The 17002-nt window shown below is 38.6% G+C and overlaps 1 non-coding gene across 1 annotated transcript; it reads right to left on the reverse strand.

The window, feature by feature from the left end:
* Nucleotides 1–16457: 16457 nt before the first annotated feature.
* On the reverse strand, nucleotides 16458–16541 carry Trnas-gga (transfer RNA serine (anticodon GGA)). Its single transcript is given in 2 exon segments — nucleotides 16458–16492; nucleotides 16502–16541. It is a non-coding gene; the product is annotated as a tRNA-Ser (tRNA).
* Nucleotides 16542–17002: the final 461 nt, after the last annotated feature.

A 17002-nucleotide genomic window follows, 5' to 3' on the forward strand; every position in this document is an offset into this window, starting at 1 on the left:
TCCTGACTGAGCGCCTAGAACCGCTAGACCACCGCGGCCGGCATTCCCTCTTGGTTGTTGTACATATTGTATATGACCCGTCTCTCCCTATAGCTTACCCCTACTTTTTTCAGAATCTCGAACAGCTTGCACCATTTTATATTGTCGAACGCTTTTTCCAGGTCGACAAATCCTATGAAAGTGTCTTGATTTTTCTTTAGCCTGGCTTCCATTATTAGCCGCACGTCAGAATTGCCTCTCTCGTCCCTTTACTTTTCCTAAAGCCAAACTGATCGTCACCTAGCGCATTCTCAATTTTCTTTTTCATTCTTCTGTATATTATTCTTGTAAGCAGCTTCGATGCATGAGCTGTTAAGCTGATTGTGCGATAATTCTCGCACTTGTCAGCTCTTGCCGTCTTCGGAATTGTTTGGATGATGCTTTTCCGAAAGTCAGATGGGATATCGCCAGACTCATGTATTCTACACACCAACGTGAATAGTCGTTTTGTTGCCACTTCCCCCAATGATTTTAGAAATTCTGCCTTATTTGACCGTAAGTCCTCCAAAGCTCTTTTAAATTCCGATTCTAATACTGGATCCCCTATCTCTTCTAAATCGACTCCTGTTTCTTCTTCTATCACATCAGACAAATCTTCACCCCCATAGAGGCTTTCAATGTATTCTTTCCACCTATCTGCTCTCTCCTCTGCATTTAACAGTGGAATTCCCGTTGCACTCTTAATGTTACCACCGTTACTTTTAATGTCACCAAAGGTTGTTTTGACTTTCCTGTATGCTGAGTCTGTCCTTCCGACAATCATATCTTTTTCGATGTCTTCACATTTTTCCTGCAGCCATTTCGTCTTAGCTTCCCTGCACTTCCTATTTATTTCATTCCTCAGCGACTTGCATTTCTGTATTCCTGATTTTCCCGAAACATGTTTATACTTCCTCCTTTCATCAATCAACTGAAGTATTTCTTCTGTTACCCATGGATTCTTCGTAGCTACCTTCATTGTACCTATGTTTCCTTCCCAACTTCTGTGACGGCCCTTTTTAGAGATGTCCATTCCTCTTCAACTGTACTGCCTACTGCGCTATTCCTTATTGCTGTATCTATAGCGTTAGAGAACTTCAAACGTATCCCGTCATTCCTTAGTACTCTTTGCGTATTGATTCTTCCTGACTAATGTCTTGAACTTCAGCCTACTCTTCATCACTACTATATTGTGATCTGAGTCTATATCTGCTCCTGGGTATGCCTTACAATCCAGTATCTGATTTCGGAATCTCTGTCTGACCATGATGTAATGTAATTGAAATCTTCCAGTATCTCCCGGCCTTTTCCAAGTATACCTCCTCCTCTTGTGATTCTTGAACAGGGTATTCGCTATTACTAGCTGAAACTTGTTACAGAACTCAATTAGTCTTTCTCCTCTTTCATTCGTTGTCCCAAGCCCATATTCTCCTGTAACCTTTTCTTCTACTCCTTCCCCTACAACTGCATTCCATTCGCCCATGACGATTAGACTTTCGTCCCCCTTTACATACTGCATTACCCTTTCAATATCCTCATACACTTTCTCTATCTGTTCATCTTCAGGTTGCGACGTCGGCATGTATACCTGAACTATCGTTGTCGGTGTTGGTCTGCTGTCGATTCTGATTAGAACAACCCGGTCACTGAACTGTTCACAGTAACACACCCTCTGCCCTACCTTCCTATTCATAACGAATCCTACACCTGTTATACCATTTTCTGCTGCTGTTGATATTACCCGATACTCATCTGACCAGAAATCCCTTTTTTCCTTCCACTTTACTTCACTGACCCGTACTATATCTAGATTGAGCCTTTGCATTTCCCTTTTCAGATTTTCTAGTTTCCCTACCACGTTCAAGCTTCTGACATTCCACGCCCCGACTCGTAGAACGTTATCCTTTCGTAGATTATTCAATCTTTTTCTCATGGTAACCTCCCCCTTGGCAGTCCCCTCCCGGAGATCCGAATCGGGGACTATTCCGGAATCTTTTGCCAATGGAGAGATCATCATGACACTTCTTGAATTACAGGCCACATGTCCTGTGGATACACGTTACGTGTCTTTAATGCAGTGGTTTCCATTGCCTTCTGAATCCTCATGCCGTTAATCATTGATGATTCTTCCGCCTTTAGGGGCAATTTCCCACCCCTCGGACAAGAGAGTGCCCTGAACCTCTATCCGCTCCTCCGCCCTCTTTGACGAGGCCGTTGGCCGAATGATGCTGACTTCTTATGCCGGAAGTCTTCGGCCGCCAATGCTGATTATTTATCAAAATTTAGGCAGTGGCGGAGACCGAACCCGGGACCTACGACGTATTGATTATGAATCAAAGACGCTGCCCCTAGACCATGGGTCATCCCTTTTTAGAATCATGATATAAGTCAGATTTTTGTGTATCCTTCTATGAGAATATTTCACATGCAGAGTATCGAGTTTTTGTTCATCTTTTCTATTGCTTCTTTAGTAAAGGTGGTGACCTGAATCCGTGTCTGCGGTATAACTTAGAAGCAGCATTTTCCAGTTACAAACAAGTCAACAGGGGATGTGTAATATTGGTTCTTTTGTGATTCTGAGATGTTGTTCAGAAAGAATATCAGGTAACTCGATATTTATTCGCCGCCACTATGGCGAAGTTTATAACTCAGTTATACTGGTAAATTATGTTGCTTATCTTCTTCATTTACATTTCGCGAATTCACTAACTCATATGTTTTTTCTGGTGTTACCAGTTTCAGCTACGTGTATTTGCATCCATACGAGAATTATTTCATGGTCTTAAGTGATGATTTAGAGTTACATTGTACATGCGTCCCCTGTTGGCATTTCTTGTTCTGTAAAGGACTTTCAGCAAACAAAGTAAGTTGATATGCGCAAATCTGACTTATAATGTGGTACAAAATGGTTCAAATGGCTCTGAGCACTATGGGACGTAACATCTATGGTCATCAGTCCCCTAGAACTTAGAACTACTTAAACCTAACTAACCTAAGGACATCACACACATCCATGCCCGAGACAGGATTCGAACCTGCGACCGTAGCAGTCGCGCAGCTCCGGACTGAGCGCCTAGAACCGCTAGACCACCGCGGCCGGCGCAACAAATTTCTGAGTATGTACGTCTGGAATACAGTATGTTGTGGTAGCAAAACATGGACTTTGGGAAAACCGGAACGGAGGATAATCGAAGTATTTGAGATGTAATGCTACAAACGAATGTTGAAAATTAGGTGGACAGATAAGGTAAGCAATGAGGAGGTTCTGCGCAGAATCAGAGAGGAAAGGAATATGTAGAAGACACTGACAAAGAGAAGGGACAGGATGGTATGACTTCTGTTGAGACATCAGGAAATGACTTCCATGGTACTAGAGGGAGCTGTAGAGGGCGAAAACTGTAGAGGAAGACAATGACTGGAATACATCCAGCAAATAATAGAGGACATAGGTTGCGAGTACTATTTTGAGATGAAGAGGTTGGCACAAGACAGGAGTTTGTGTCGGGCTGCAGCAAACCAATCAGAAGAATGATGACAGTACTGCTCTGCATACATTTAGCATTAGTTTGTATGCTTTTTGTGTCATACATTTACATTCACGACATGCTCAAGGCATTTTAAGTAATGACTAATGCAATAGGGGGGTTTAAACCACTTTAACCCTTCATCCGTGATGACGGTCCAAGACCGAAACCGGTAGATGCTGTAACCTCCCCAGAGATATGTTTGGTAATCTTTATTCAAATGTAAATGCACATAGAGCTAAGTGTAACCTCCACGTAATTATTTTTAAATGATTAGAATAGAACAAGAATTGCAAATAGTGCCATATGTTACCTTCCCACAGTAATAAAACTCAATGATAATAACAATGTGCAAAAATATTAAGTCCCTACAAAATTAACGTTAAGATCAACCTGATAGATTGATTCTGGGAGGAAAAGCAAAGAAATATTGTTTGGATTGTAATGATTATTTTCTTAAAAGATTTCTTTCATAACAAAATTATTATTGGGGCGATTCTTGAACAAATTAATTACAGTTAAGATACATTACATTATCAGATGTGCGCAATGCTGCTTCATTACCTTATTTAAAAAATATACCTCGTCCTGAACCTTGACCAGAGGCCCATGTCGAGGCCCGCCGACTCCTCACACACAACTGCGACTGTCTCTCGCGCGCTACTACATGCTCTCGCGACTTGCTACGTACAACTGCCTCGCAACTCGACCGCAACTGCACTCTCGCGCTACAGCTCTCGAACTGCAGTGAACTATCGCGCGGTCAAGCGCAGACTAGCAACGATAAATAACTCTCTGGTCAGAGATTCTGTCATGCCTCGCCATCGCTGCTACCGAGTACATACGCGTTTCATAACCCTCCACTGTGGGGGGCAAAAATTTGGCAGCGATGGTGAGTCATTTGGACTTGCCATGAGCAACAAAATGTTTGTAACTAATTAACTTTTACAATTCACAGAATATTCAGATGTAGAACATGAATTAAATGTGGTGCACATGCACCAAGTACAAAACATTTCAGACAATGACAATGAGTACAGAACATATGACATAAGTGCACACACTGAAAAACTCTTTAGCAGCTTCTCAACAAAAAAATCATGTTGACAAGTGACATAAGTGCACATGCACTGCAGTTCAGAACATATCAGCAAATCAAAATGTATACGTAATGAGTACAAATGACATAAAGTGCACATGCACTGTAAAACTCTCTAATATTTTTACGACAAATAAACCTAATGAGTACAAATCATATTGGCAAATGACAAAAGTGCACACGCACTGAAGTAGTGAACATATCAGGAAATCACAAATGTATATGTAATGAGTACAAATGGCATGAAGTGTATCACTGAAGTTAAGTACAAAACATATTAACAAATGGCAAAAGTGCACACACTGTAATACTCTCTAGTATTTTTCTACAACAAACAGACAAATCAAGGAGTGTAATAAAGTCCACATGCACTATCGAAGTCTATAGTAATTTCAGGACAACCGATTAACAAATGAAAGGAAATGCACATGCACTGTATATGACTTTTTCATTTTACAAGAATTAGGAAAGGTATAGGAAGGATTGCGTCATGGTTGTAGCACTTAGGTTGCACGCAGCTGCACTGAAAGTCCATATCTTTCCACAGATGTACAACACCAAGTGAGACAATCTGAAGTTCTTTTCCCAGAAGTGTTTATCAGCGTAGCCAAGACACTGAAATGTCGTAGTAATATTGCATGTTATCATTTTGGCAGTACATCAGGTACACCAAACAGTGGGACCATAATAACGTCTCCATCGCTCACGGTGGTGGACAGCATGTTGTGTCTACACCACGCTCTTACAAGGCACACCAACGTGGAATTAGTGCAAAAACCAAATATAGTGCTCCATGATCAAGAGGATATACAGGACAAATGGATATTGCAGTAATTCAGGGTAGTTAGGCCAGAAGGTGAAGGACATTAAGTCACATACTAGTCTTCACAGAAAATTACATTAGTAGTTTGCGGCATTCATTGCCCAGTAATTGAACATTTCTGTACCATGTATGTAGTATTACTGAATAATGTTCATTGCTTGGCGTTTTACTGGCAGCATTGGCACTCTTTGCCTAATTATAAATCATAGAAATCATTCGTTTACAGATAACATTGAAATTCGTTGCTTAATTACAAATCATCAGAAGTCATTCGTTTTACATTGAAATTCGTTGCCTAATTACAAATCATCAGAAGTCATTCGTTTTACAGATAACATTGAAATTGATTGCCTAATTACAAATCATCAGAAGTCATTCGTTTTACAGATAACATTGAAATTCATTGCGTAATTACAAATCATCAGAAGTCATTCGTTTTACAGAGAACACTGAAATTCATTGCCTAATTACAAATCATCAGAAGTCATTCGATTTACAGAGAACATTGAAATTGATTGCCTAATTACTTGAAATTGATTGCCTAATTACAAATCATCAGAAGTCATTCGTTTTACAGAGAACATTGAAATTGATTACCTAATTACAAATCATCAGAAGTCATTCGTTTTACAGAGAACATTTTACAGAGAACAGTAGAATAAAAGTATTATTCACTGAAATTATGCGCATAGTATTTATGTATTCAAATGACATACTATTCAGAACTAATCAGTATTATTCAGAACTCTCTTAAACGGGTAGCATTATTTGGGACTGGTAATACATTTTTTTTTTTTTTGTTAGCAATGTATTGCTTTGGGTAATTATAGGGGAAAGCAAGAAGAGAAAAAGAAAAAAATTTGCTTCTGTGTTGTTCCTGTAAATGAAAATGTGTAACGTCATTCGTCATGAGTCAGCTGTAGCAAGGTTATGAAACAAGTAGAGCATACTTAATCACATTCATAAATGACACAGATTTAATGAACAACTGCTTATAGCACATTAATTCCACAAATAATTTCTCCTGCAAAAATACGAGTATAAAAATGGATTATTAAGCTGAAAGAAGAAACGCATTTTATGCTGAAAAGTAGTGAACTTCGAATTAACAGGTAGTGAAATGTGTATAAAAATATGTGTTCTCTAGCTGTCCTTTCCAAAACCTTCAGTCATCATACCATACGATATAAAACATACTGTCAAAACGAACTGCAACAAATACTTAAATAACTACATAGCATAAATACATAAACTTCAACATCATCCTCATATGTAAAGAAAAAAACTTCATTATCCATCACTTCATTATCATAACTCCATTATTATCATCACCTGTAAAGAAAAACTTCATTATTCATAGCTACATATTCTTCATCATTATTCATCAGCATTCATTATCATCTGCAAAAACAAAATCACTTCATTACTCATTACATAACTATTCCTTATCTCTAGCATATTCCATCACTAAAACTAAGATGTGTAGTTCTGTCTGACAGCCTGCATCAATCGCTTCGTATTCTGAAAGAAAAAATTAGTTAAGACTGCTGTTCTACGATGTGTATAGTATATTCTTGTTAATGCTTGTTAATTCTGATCCATTTACTCTTCCTCATAAGGTTTTTCTATCTTTCTTCGTCTATTCCGTAGGTGAAATTCCCATTTCTGTTTAATTTATTTCCTTTACACGTTATTTCTTTCTGAAAATGATGAACAAAGATTAATGTCTTGCATTTAATTCATATACCCATTAGATAAAAACTGGTTTATAGTGATATAATTAAGCATACAGCATAACATGACAGAAAACGTATTATGTCAAAAAACATAGACAGTGTTCAGATGTAAAAATGTACACAGAATATGACAATGCAGCAGCAAAAAAAAAAAAAAAAAAATGTAAAACAGTCACGATCTTGAGATATCATAGGGCAAAAAATGTCAAAGTCAACTGGTGTTTGCTATATCTTAACCATTTCATAGTGCATACAAACAAACATGAAACAATCGTACATACAAAAAAAAAATGATGACAAGAAATATGACGTTCTTTGTGTTCAGCTTGTATGTTGTAGTTAATAGAGGCGAGAATTAAAGACTTTAATGGAGAGAGAATTTAATAAAATTAATATGTCACTAGGCAAAATTGCATAATTATTCATAAGATACGTAAGTTTATCTGAAAAAATATGCACGGTCTGATGTGTAACGACAAGAAGAGCGACCTGCTAACCTTACCTTGCCGGGCACTTGCCAAGAAAAAATACGATTAATCATCAGTAAGTAGTCATATAAATATAATTGCATAAGTGGTCATAAAATGTGTAAGTTCATCTGGAAAAATATGCACGGTCTGATGTGAAACGACAAGAAGAGCGACCTGCTAACCTTACCTTGCCGGGCACTTGCCAAGAAAAAATACGATAATCATCAGTAGGTAGTCATGTGAATATAATTGCAGAAATAATCATAAAATGTGTAAATGGCATCATAGCATGTTAAATCATAAAGTGTCTTCACTCAATAAAGGGTTTAATGTTAGAGACATGGTGGTTGCCTTTACTTTTCTTGCTTCTCAGAGTTTCGACGTGTACAACATTGGGGTGAGGAATGCTGCGAATCCGATATGGACCAGCGTATAGAAGTTCAAATTTACTGCACTTACCTTTTATTCTGCTGGATAAATAGTGTGCACGTACTAATATCTTCTGTCCAACGTGAAAGTCTCGGCGTCTACAAACCTGTTTTTGCTGTCTTCTCCGGCGCTCTGCGGCACGTTCGATGTTGTTCAGTGCAATGTCAATTATTTCATGGTGTCGTAGTCGACGAGATGTAGGAAAGTTTACTAATTCTGTAATTTTGTTAGGTGGTTCAACGTTTTTCAGTATAACAGACGGAGATAGCATAGTGGATTCATTTGATATGGAATTAATTACATCTTGGAATGAGAATATGTGTGTGTCCCAATCAATATGTATTTTGTGGCAGTATATTCTACACAGTTTACCAATTTCTTTCATTAATCGTTCACAGGGGTTCGAAGAAGCATGGTACTTCGATATATAAATCGGAGAATTGTTTCTAGCTCGTAACATGCGTGTCCATATAGCAGAACGAAATTGTGATCCATTATCGGAAATTACTCTCATCACATGCCCTACATGAAATAGAAAATGTTTTACAAATGCTTTCGAAACAGTTTTAGCAGTAGCTTTGAGTAACGGAGTGAAGGTAACAAGTTTTGAAGTGAGTTCAACAGCGACAAATATGTAGCAAAAACCTCTATTAGTTCTAGGAATCGGACCAAAAATATCTACAGCGCCCATGTGTCTTTGTTTAACAGGTACAATGGGATATAATGGAGGAATATGTGAAGTTGTGTCTGACTTAGCTTTCTGGCAAATTTTACATGTCGCTAAAACTCGTCGAATACGTTTCTCCATGTTAGTAAAATAACAGTTCTGTATCAGTGTAAGAAAACATTTTCTAGCTCCGTAGTGTGCGTAACTTAAATGAGTATACCAGATTAATTTGTTAACCAATTCGTCGGGAATGCATAATAACCAACTGTTGCTGTCAGGGTGAGAGCGGCGAAACAGAATGTTATTGCGTGGAGTGTAATGGTTTCTAATCGTAACATTGTTCTTATCTTGCCAAAGGTGTTTAATTTCTTTCCACACGTTGTCTTTACTTTGCTCTTGTGCTATGTCCTGTAATGACGACGAAATAAAGTTTTCAAATGCAACTTGTTGAATATACATAACGCTGAAATTTGTTTTGCAGAAGTTGGTTGCGACGTCTTGCTATTTGTTGCTGAGAGAACGAGATAGTGCGTCCGCTACAACATTTTGCGTGCCGGGAATGTGAACAATTGTAAAATTAAATTCCTGTAAATATAGCTTCCATCTACTTAATCTATCGTGTGTGAATTTAGCTGAAAGTAAAAATTGTATCGCTCTGTGGTCTGTGTAGACGGTGGTATGTCTTCCATAAAGAAAGTGTCGAAATCTCGTAAATGCCCAAACAACACATAATGTTTCAAGTTCAGTAACGGAATAATTTCGTTCAGCAGGTGATAGAATGCGACTTGCAAATGCGATGTTTTTAATTATTGTAGAGCCATCTTCTTCAAACTCCTGAAAAATATGTACGCCTAAAGCGGTGTTAGAACTGTCGGTGGCAACGGAAAAATTTCTGGTAAGATCTGGGTGCCATAAAAGTGGAGCATTCAACAAGGCTTCTTTCAGGTTCACAAATTCAGAGTGTGCTTGCTTATCCCAAGACCAAATAGTGTTTTTACCTGTCAATTGGCATAATCTAGGTGTGTCTAAAGCAGAATGATGAATAAATTTACGAAAAAAGTTAATTAAGCCCAAAAAAACTGCGTAGTTGCTTCTTCGTCGTAGGAACAGTAATGTCACGTAGAGCTTGAAGTTTTTCCGGATCAGGCGCAATGCCTTCTGCTGAAATTATGTGTCCAAGAAATTTTATAGAAGTTTTACCAAAATGCGATTTACTGAGATTAACTGTGAGTCCTTGTGCATCAAAAGTTTGCAACAGTTGTTCTAGAATCATATTGTGTTCAGACCAGTTAGCTTCTGCGATAAGAATGTCGTCTACGTACGTCGTGATTCTGTCTTTAAGTTCTGTCGGAAGTACAGCGTTCAAACCGCGAATAAAAGCTGCAGAAGAAATAGTAAAACCGAATGGTAATTTACAAAATTGATAACAGTCGCCAAAACAGAGAAATGCTGTGTACTTTCTGCAATTCGGATGAAGTTGAATTTGCCAAAATCCCGATTTCAAATCTAGTGTGGAATAAATAGCCGTACCATGAAATTTCTGTAGAAGTTCCTCTAATGTCTGTGGTCGATCTGTTTCATTGATAATAATATCATTGATGTGACGCGAATCAAGTACAAGGCGAAGTGAGCCATCTTTTTTCTTAACAATATGCAGCGGATTTATGTACGGACTAACTGCCGGTTCAATAATTCCTTGGTCGAGCATATCTTGCAGTTCTTTCTTAACTTGTTCCCTATGGATATATGGAATGGGATAATGGTTTGCTTTAAATGTATCGTGCTGTTTAACTTGAAATTCATACATAAAACCGGACATAGTACCAGGAATGTTGTCGAAAACTGGAGCTTGCTGTAAAAGAATTTTGTGTAGTTGCGTGCGTTCGTCGTCTGTATTTGCACTACTTTGTTTAACTTTATCAGAAATCATCTGCATTAAGTCGTAGTCAACTTCGTCTGGAGTATTATAGTTATGTACGTACGTATCAGTGAACAATGTGGGATTACAGTCTATGTTACGTGATGCGGAAATGACCTCTGTGCGGTTAATTGTTTGTTCTTCCGCAGACAGTGAGTGCTGAAATTCTAAAGCAAGTTGTACATTTTCATCCTTTAACATTAAATAAGAATTCTGAAAATCAATAACTGCTTCGTGTTGTACCAGAAAATTCGTACCTAAAATAACGTCTGTTGTCAATAAAGGAACAATCCAAAAATTTGAGTGAAAAGTATGACCTGCAATACAAAATGATAAATGCGTCTGTAATTTAACGTCTACACCTTTACTCGATACTGCTCCTTTCACTTTCGTTTTGCCTAATGGTAATGTAGGACATGTATTCTCTTTGTTTCACTCGTTGAAAGTCTCCTCATTTATAACTGACATAGGTGATCCAGAATCGATTACTGCTGAAAATTTCGATGAACCTATTTTAATTTCGATGACAGGATGTGAAATGGTTTTCTGAACAACTGGTCTTTCCCGTAAAAGAGTGTCTCTGATGTCGTCAGAAGTAATAACATTTTCGTGAACAACATTCTGCGTGTCTAAACTAGTGCTTGTGTTATTGGAAGATGCGACCTGTACAGTATCTAGTCAGATTCTATCTGACGTGTTATTATTATCAGGAGGATGTTGTGGCATTTCTACTATTTGAACTGTTCTATGACTTCTTCCAGACGTATTACGTTCTGGATGATACCTACTGTCGGGTTCATTCACGAGAATATGTTGTTGCTGATCATTTTGTTGCTGGTAAGACCGACTGTTATTATACGTACGCTGATAATTGTGCTCATTGTTTTTACGTCTGTCGTGATAGTCATTCCTATACGGTGCATTGCGATAGGAATTAAAATACTGTGTTTTCTCTACGTAGCTGCTTCTTTGCTGCCGTGCGTTACTATTTGTTGTACCAGGGACTATACGTGCACGCGGCGAAACATTAAAGCTTGGTTGACCTTGTAGACTGCATTGTTGGTTAGGTATGCTAAGCAGCTGGTTTTGTTGCTGTTGTTGTGAAAAACCTCTATTGTTACCAAAAATGTGTTTGCTATTGCTGATAATTTTGTACATACTGATGATTACGATTTTATCTGTTATTATAATTACGGCGATAGCTGTCATTACGGGCGTGTCTAAAGAAAACTGTCACCATCGGTATAACTTGTCACATCGGGTTTTCATTAGTCATTCGGAATCTAAGTCCCGTACTCTCTGTAGATTACCCAAATTATACGCGCTGCGTGAGTCTGACAAATGTTCACAAAGTGGCGTCTGCTGTGATGTGTTAAACACTGAAATATTTTTTATCTCTGTTACCTCTTGCTGTAAACTTGACAATTTTCTACGTAATGTGTTATTAGATGAATCGATCTCATTGATAGTCTGTTGTAGATTTTGAAATTCAGGTGTTTGATTAAATGAAACCAGTGAAGTATCGTCTGATTTGCTATCATTATTACTTTCAATAACGTCAATACGACTGGCCAATTCATCACATTTTTCAGTCAGTATTTTTACCTGATCATCGGTTTTAGTGTCAGAGGCATTAATCTGTTTTTGCAATTTACGTGTAGTTTCGTTCAGTTTTTTAACGTCAGCTTTGACGACATCGGAATCCTGTGTTAGTTCTAATTGTTCGAATCTGTCTGTCACAGTCTGAATATCTACTGTGTGTGTATCTGTTTTTGATTTAAGATCAGAAATTTCATCACGTAATTCCGCGTTCAACTGTTCGATGGTATTAATTTTGTCGGACACTGTAGCAATATTGTTGTCTACGTATGTCTTTGCTTTCGCGAACAATTTACGTTTGTCTTCCTGTCTCTGTGCTGTGATAGTTTCCATGACTTGACGTTTTACTTTATTTTGATCCTGAATAAATTTGCGGAAACGCATATCACTGTTTTGTATGTGAAGACTGAAACGTTCGTCAATTGGAGTGTTCTGTTGGTCGAATTACGCGTCAATCTTTTCATCCATTGTGCGTGAAAGTTCTGCTGTCATTGCTTTAAACTCGTCGCGTAATTGTGTAGCCTTTTCAGAGCATTGTTTAGCGACTCCGCTAATTTCGTTTCTGTTTCTGTTGTAGCTGTTTGCATTTCCCTTAATTCTTGCGCATCAGATCTAATTTCTTCGCTACTTTTTCTTGAACAAGCCTCAATTTCCTCGCGTAACTGTTCCTTAGTATCATGACACTGCGCGGCAACGGCTGTAATCTGCTCGCTAAGCTGTCTAGAATTGTTTAATTTTTCATTAAGGCTGTCATGTTTTTCATTAAGCTGTTTGATCTGTTCACTAACCTGTCTGGAATTGTTGTTTAATTTTTCATTAAGCTTGTCTTGTTTTTCGTTCTGTTGTTTGACCTGTTCACTAAGTTGTTTGAGATTTTCATCATTGTTGTCTTGTTTTTTACTCTGTTTTTCATCCATTTGCCGTAAAAATGCCGTAACTTGATCCAAGCCAAAATTACCGGCTCTATTCTCCGTGCTGTTTAATGGTGGATCTGGAATTGTCTCCCTTTCTGTAACCATTTGCTTATTCTGAGATTTACAAAAAGGTTTGCCAGTCGAATGTAGACTCTCTGTCACTATTTCGGAATTAAATGGATCCGTCGTACTTTCAGTACACTGTCCATTTTCATTAGAGAAATTTGTCTGTACGTTATTTGAATTTTCCAAACCGGGTGTGTTAAGCTGGGCAGCGCTCATTACAATAGAGCTCCCCGCGTCATCAATTGTCGTCAAATTAACAGAAGAGACAATTGAGTTCGTTTGTTCACCAGTAAGATAAAAATCATCATTAGTGGTTGGAACGCATTGATTGTCAGTGAACGCAGGATTGTCATCATTACACTGCGTGTCACAATTACTATCGGTCACGTTGTTTAAGTCGGTAATTTCATTCATAATACCTCGCGATACACTATTCATAGTCTTTCGCGGCATTTTTACAATAGTCACAATTATTCACAAAAGAAATAAGCACAATACAAAAAGCAACAAACACAAATACAACAGAGCAACGAATTGCCGATGATCTGAGGAAATAAAGTCACAAAATTAGTAAAAGCGTTGCGCCAAATGCTAATTATATTAAGTAAATAAGAGCAAATATCTGACTACTTCTCAGAAGATTCTCAACGAAATACGATCCTGGACCGGATGTCGCCAAGTGTAACCTCCCCAGAGATATGTTTGGTAATCTTTATTCAAATGTAAATGCACATAGAGCTAAGTGTAACCTCCCCGTAATTATTTTTAAATGATTAGAATAGAATAAGAATTGCAAATAGTGCCATATGTTAGCTTCCCACAGTAATAAAACTCAATGATAATAACAATGTGCAAAAATATTGAGTCCCTACAAAATTAACGTTAAGATCAACCTGATAGATTGATTCTGGGAGGAAAAGCAAAGGAAATATTGTTTGGATTGTAATGATTATTTTCTTAAAAGATTGCTTTCATAACAAAATTATTATTGGGGCGATTCTTGAACAAATTAATTACAGTTAAGATACATTACATTATCAGATGTGCGCAATGCTGCACCTTATTTAAAAAATATACCTCGTCCTGAACCTTAACCAGAGGCCCATGTCGACGCCCGCCGACTCCTCACACACAACTGCGACTGTCTCTCGCGCGCTACTACATGCTCTCGCGACTCGCTACGTACAACAACTGCCTCGCAACTCGACCGCAACTGCACTCTCGCGCTTCAGCTCTCGAACTGCACTGAACTCTCGCGCGGTCGAGCGCAGACTAGCAACGAAAAAAAACTCTCTGGTCAGAGATTCTGTCATGCCTCGCCATCGCTGCTACCGAGTACATACGCGTTTCAATGTCTGGGTGTAAAATAGAAATAGCTGATGGTTCAGATATGCATGTTATACGTTACCTAAAGGCTGTTGACAGTAACCTTCCAAATTTGATTCATGACTGTCCAAGAAAAAAGTGTCAAATTGAGCACATGGACACACATTGAACTAAAAGAGCTGGGCAGGCAAATACTGAACTGTGCATACTTAACAGCGCAAAGCAGTAGAAAGTAGTCCTTTTTAATGAGAGGAATGATCGTTAAATAAGATATCTCTTTGTTACATACAAAGAAACTTACAAACCGTCAACACAAATCTGAAGTCTGTGGAGCACCTCAGAACTGTAACGCGGTTATAGATATATTTACTGCGAAAACAAGGTAAGTAAACTGAGATGTCATAATTTAGGCAAGATAGACTTCTATGGAGGGGCTACACTCGAGGTTCCGCCAGCCAGTGTGCACAGCTCCAACACTCATGCTACCTGGGATATTGACTGCCCTGCATCCCTCATAGAAAAAAATTTGTAATAATTTTTGGTGTACGAATACTGCTGCTGATCATAGAAGTGTCATTTTTTGGTGTTGTGGACGACGTTCTTGCACGTTTGCGGATCTGATATGAGGTTAAACCTTCTGTGGTCCGGGAAAAAAACCGTTCTGAACGTCGAACACATGTGTATTGTAAGGTACATCTGAAGATGAGGCGCGTAGTTCCGAAAACATTTATGAAATAAGGAAATTAAAATGCCGTCCTTGCAGCCAGTGGTTAACTCATTTGAAATCGAAATTCATCACACGGCTGCATTCCCACCATGCACTACGATGGAAAGTGAAAAGTCGCCAAAGGGAAGGTGGATCAGCGGCCCTAACACTGTGCAGAGAAGCGAAGGTAATTTTCATTTTATCTTTCAAACTGACTAAAATCAGCACAGCCTTATAAAAAATACTAATTGGATAATCACAAATACATTTTCACGCCAGAGCCCCTGTAAGACCATTGCTTCCGGTCCGCTAGTCAGCAGAACAATAGTGGCAGGATCTGACAGCAGCTAATAACTATCCTCAAAAACTCAACAAGGCACGCTGAAACCTCTTACAAGCAGCCAATCAATGAGTTAAACGTTATAAAAGTCGCCACCCAGAGAAAGGCCCCCCAACCCATTCCACCGCGCTTCAACAGGGTTTACACACACCCCAACTCGAAAATTCCCTCAAGTACACCTTCATTTAATAAGCAAAATCGTAATAATTGGCAAAGTAAGTAGGTGAAGATAGATTTGTTGAGGAAATAAAGTCTCATGAATGGCCAGTTTGTATACCCTTTCCTGTGGTTAATGAAGTATGGTTTCGAGCGGCAAGAATTATCACCTGGTTAGCTGATCTCGAAATAGGACGTGTTTTAGACTGAGGATGAAAATATAAGCATGTAGACTTCTGGAATACCCTTGTAACGTCATACGATCGTTCATAATTTCTGAGCGTTATCACCTCTGCACAGTGATATAAAAGTATTACGTGTTAACGAGCATAATGTTGCTTCCTGTGTAATGATACTTCTTTGCCTCTCTCCTGGAATGTATGTCTGTGTGTCTCACAATCAGAATAGGACTTGCTTCTTTGTCATGTACAATATCATACAAATCACGACCTCTCTGCATCAACTGTATGTCTCTGATTGAGGCACTCTATCACTACGTATTCAGTAATTCCAGTTCCTTCGTAAATGCATTCTATTTTCTTCAATACATAGAGATAATTGTTCAAATGGCTCGGAGCACTATGGGACTTAACTTCCAAGGTCATCAGTCTCCTAGAACTTAGACATACCTAAACCTAACTAACCTAAGGACATCACACACATCCATGCCAGAGGCAGGATTCGAACCTGCGACCGCAGCGGTCGCGCGGTTCCAGACTGTAGCGCCTAGAACCGCTCGGCCACCCCGGCCGGCAGAGATAATTGTGATGAGATACTCGTCCCACCAGAATATGGATCATTCCCTTCCATGGAATTAGATGATTCATTTTCTAACGTTTCCAGACGTCTAGGAGAATACAGTATACTTTTCTCCTTGTACTGGTGCTCTCCCACGCGTCCTTCCATTTATCCGTCAGCCTTGTTTTTACTCTTTCTTTTCAGAGATTAGTTTAGCAGTCATTGCTGTTACTTTTTTAATCATCAATTCTGAACCAGTGTTCTGGACCTCCTTTTCGGATTTGTAGATTGGCGGGATACGTGCCAAGTAGGACTATGAGATCTTTTGCAGACGTTGTGTCCTAGGTACCAGATATTCATACCAGTACAATGGACTGAATTATTCGCAGGGTTTGAACAAGTATGAAGTCCTACACACTTGCACCGAAACTGTCCACAGAATTACGTAAGACATCATGATAAACTTTATATTA

Source organism: Schistocerca nitens, chromosome 9 (genome assembly GCF_023898315.1).
Source record: "Schistocerca nitens isolate TAMUIC-IGC-003100 chromosome 9, iqSchNite1.1, whole genome shotgun sequence".
NCBI classification, from domain to species: domain Eukaryota; kingdom Metazoa; phylum Arthropoda; class Insecta; order Orthoptera; family Acrididae; genus Schistocerca; species Schistocerca nitens.